This window comes from Penaeus monodon, chromosome 25, assembly GCF_015228065.2.
Source record: "Penaeus monodon isolate SGIC_2016 chromosome 25, NSTDA_Pmon_1, whole genome shotgun sequence".
NCBI lineage: Eukaryota > Metazoa > Arthropoda > Malacostraca > Decapoda > Penaeidae > Penaeus > Penaeus monodon.
In genome coordinates, this window is record NC_051410.1 from 32183417 (window position 1) to 32187027 (window position 3611).

At 42.0% G+C, this 3611-nt stretch overlaps 1 protein-coding gene across 1 annotated transcript in view; it reads left to right on the forward strand.

Moving 5' to 3' along the window:
- LOC119589149 (mucin-12-like) overlaps nt 1-3611 on the forward strand; it is a gene marked incomplete at its 5' end in the record, with an annotated part of 115175 nt that overhangs the window by 48795 nt on the left and 62769 nt on the right.

Consider the following 3611-nt stretch of genomic DNA (forward strand, 5'->3'; position numbering starts at 1 on the left):
CTATATATCTGACTGTTTTGGTCTATCCATCTATCTACATACGCTCACAGACACAGACACGCATGTATACACGCGTGTATGAAGTGTGAGAAATCGTGTAACGTACCTTTTATTAATTCAGAATGCACTATGCTTTGATGGCTTATTATTGCATATTAACAGCATGGATGCATGTCGTAGGCGGTGAGCGAGGTCATGGTTGTGATGATTATCTAGGCTGGCACGCCCATCCCCGCATGCCGCTACCATGCGCACCAAGTTCACGCCCCTGCAACACTAGACCTAACCGTTATGATACTCCCTTGAAAGTCCGGGCGTTTGAGACTCCCCGCGCGAATTAACGCACCCACCCATGCGCATGCTTCTGTACTCATCCACACGCACGCCCCCGCTGTGCCCCGCCTCCAATCACACCCACAAGCAGGCGATACCGCTTGAGTGGCTATATCAACACAAAGGATTATTTTCTTACCGGAGGACGAATGTCGAAGTGTTGGGAGAATCGTATTTAGAGTAAGATTTTCTTTTTATGTTTAGTCCGATGATCTGGGCTCGAATGTTAAAGGATTTATTTGTAGTTATGGTAGAGTGACTAGAGAGAAAGGCTTAAGAAGCACTTACCTCTTGACTCTGTGGCTCGCGGCGTTATTTTTAACGTCTCATTGGCCTTGCACTGGTCAGGAGACTTAAAACGAGATACTCGAGTTAACTGGCAGGCGAGAAGGACACGCTTTATTTTTTCTGGTCATCTCTCACCATTCTTACCTCGCTCACTGTTCTCCCAGAAGCCTGTTTGACGAAATCCTTATTTCCTCGTGGTGTTTTCTTTTAATTTTCTGGTCTTCGTGTTGCCGGATTTCTGCTCTCTGTCTAGTTTGCATAATCTTCGTATCCTCTTGTGTTCTTTGTTCTTCGTCTCCTTTTCTTGGCCCCCTTCACTTCCGTCCCTTTCCCCCAACAATCCGTGACCTTCGCGTTAACAGGAAACCGTTGTTGATAATTATGAAAAATCAAGGAACATTTCCTGAGTAACGTGTGTTTGTTGAATCTCATTATTTGTTCTGTGGCTTGTGGTTATTCTTTCCTCCTTCTTTTCCCTATTCCTCATGGTGGATCCTTCGATTTATTTTCCCGATCAGTGTATCCTAAACTTCCCTGTTCCGTCTAATTCTCATGCAAACGACACCATTCGTCAGGCGCGAAGCCGCCCACGCCCACCCCAGTCCGTACTTCTGGGCCTGTTAGTTGCCTCATCGACACGCCCCCGGCAAACAGACTCGTCTTACCAGCGCATAAAAACCTTGTCTCACCGCTACGCCCTCGCACGGCCGATGCGATCGCCAATAAACACTTCAGCAACATCATTTTAAAGTTAAAAAAAAGTAAATGTCTCGAAATTCAGAGTTACGACACGGGACTAGGTTAAAGAAAATGGGAGAAAAAGGAAAAAAGGGAAGCTGGTCACAGGGAGACTCTTCTAGTCTCGCCCTATCAAACTGGCTTCTGTTCTGACGACTTCTTCGCTGCCATAAACCTATTCTCGACGCCAGTTTTTCCTCCGATTGCTTAAAACGCGGTGACCTTTTTTAAAAATTATTTAATAGATTCAATTCCATTGCGATTACGTCACGGTGGTGAAGGCTGTCGAAGTTCTGATAGAGGCAAATGTCGCGTGACAGATGCAATTTATGTATATCCGTGAAATGCTGGACCGTGACATTTTGGAGTGTAGAGGCATTTGTGGTCGGCCATCGTCAATCCTTTTTTTCTTCTTTTTTCCTTGCCAGAGCCTACACTGTGTGACGGAATAAACGCCATGATGGTCACGTATCGTCGGGTAACATGGGATTAAAGGTCTCGGATTAACGGGGGTGATTACAGTCGTGAAGATTTCCATTATAATGATTCCTGGTGTGAGCAATTGGATTAAGTGTAGATGATATCTCAGAACTCGGAATGAGTTCAAACATTACAAAATCTTCATTTTTCCTTTCGATTTAGTATTGACTTCCTGAGACACGGGGTTAGCTCTTGTATTTATTTATCGAGGAAAAATACTGGTCTGTATTTATTTACTCAGAGATAAAAACAATTTATATTTATTTACGCAAGGGGGAAAGTCCTTCTGTATTGTGTGTGGTGAAGCAGCGTACTTTTATTTCTGGATGTTTCTTTGTGTCTTGAGCGTCCTTCATACGTGAAATGGGCGGTTGTGAAATTTGCATATTCTTACAAATGTATTTTGTGTTCACTGACGTCAAAAGTGATTCGTAATTATAATCAGAAGATGATTATAGAGTAGAAATTGTTAATATCACTCCCGGAAGTTTAATTGTAAATCATAAGTGACTTGAGAATAAATGTCAAGACGAAAATACAAGGCGCAAGAATACCAGAGTTCACCATGAAGTAGAGGGAAGGGGGGGGGGGGGGGTAAAGATAGACTTGCACGTTATATTGTGAATCAGTGCGCATCTCTCATGCTGTTTCTCTTCTTCCTTAACCTATATCTTCACGGTTTAAGTCAGGCCTTATCATTTGCTTCTTCTCTTACTTTATTTATGTATGCTTATGTAACTTCTTATCTAACTTTTGTTGATTCTTTTCACCGTTATTACTCTCGACGTCCCTTCTAACCTCGCAGTATCTCAACTTGAGAATATTTACAAGTGGCACTTCTGACTCTCTCTTTGGGAATGTATAAACAGAGTGGAGTGGGAATGAGGTATGAGATACGAGAGTCGGAGGTACTGCCGTTGTAACACACAACGGTTTTCTTTGAATTTCTAATTTCAAAATATAGACTCGTTGTGATATATTAATCTTCAGAATAATTGTTAATAATGGTAATTTATCTGATTACGAGAAAGTCAACCGCTGGCCATATAATAAAGACGACCGCTGGGAGACCGCAGTTTTCGCCAAAATGTTAACGTTTGCGCTTCAATTTGAAACATTTGCCATTGTTTACCATCACAGAAAACGGAGCGCCTGGCTGCATGACTTGTCCATTTTTAGGGCATACTAAAGTTTTACTGTCGACCGACTTTTTACTTGATAATTTTTAAGTATGCGTAGTTGTTTAATTACGAATTATATATTATCTTCTCGTATTGTGAACTGATAGAAATGCTCCTGTAGGATATTGTTATTTTAGAAGTAACTTTGTCTTTTTTTATAAATATATTCTTGTGAGGACATGAGAGAAATGTTAAAGCCGTATTTCATCCTTTATCACATTTAACTGATATGAGAATGGTAAAGGGAGATATAAATGACACGCGGGGTGAATATAGAACCATGACATACGGCGAAACAAACTTTTTGTACCTGGTTATATCTGTAGCACTCTTCTATCATCCAAATATTTACACAAGTGATGGGGGGAGGTTGCAAAGGGGATGGTTGAGGGCAAGATGGCGGGAGAGGTGACGTAATATACAAGAAAACTCCCGAGATATGAGAGCGGAAGACGGAAGGGGCGATGCAGGTGACCAACAGGTAAACAACCTATAGAGCCGACCGAATTTCGAAATCCGGTAAAACGGGTGTGTAAATTCTTTGTTAATGTGAGGCCGTTTGTTTGGGGCTCGACACAGTTATGGCACTCA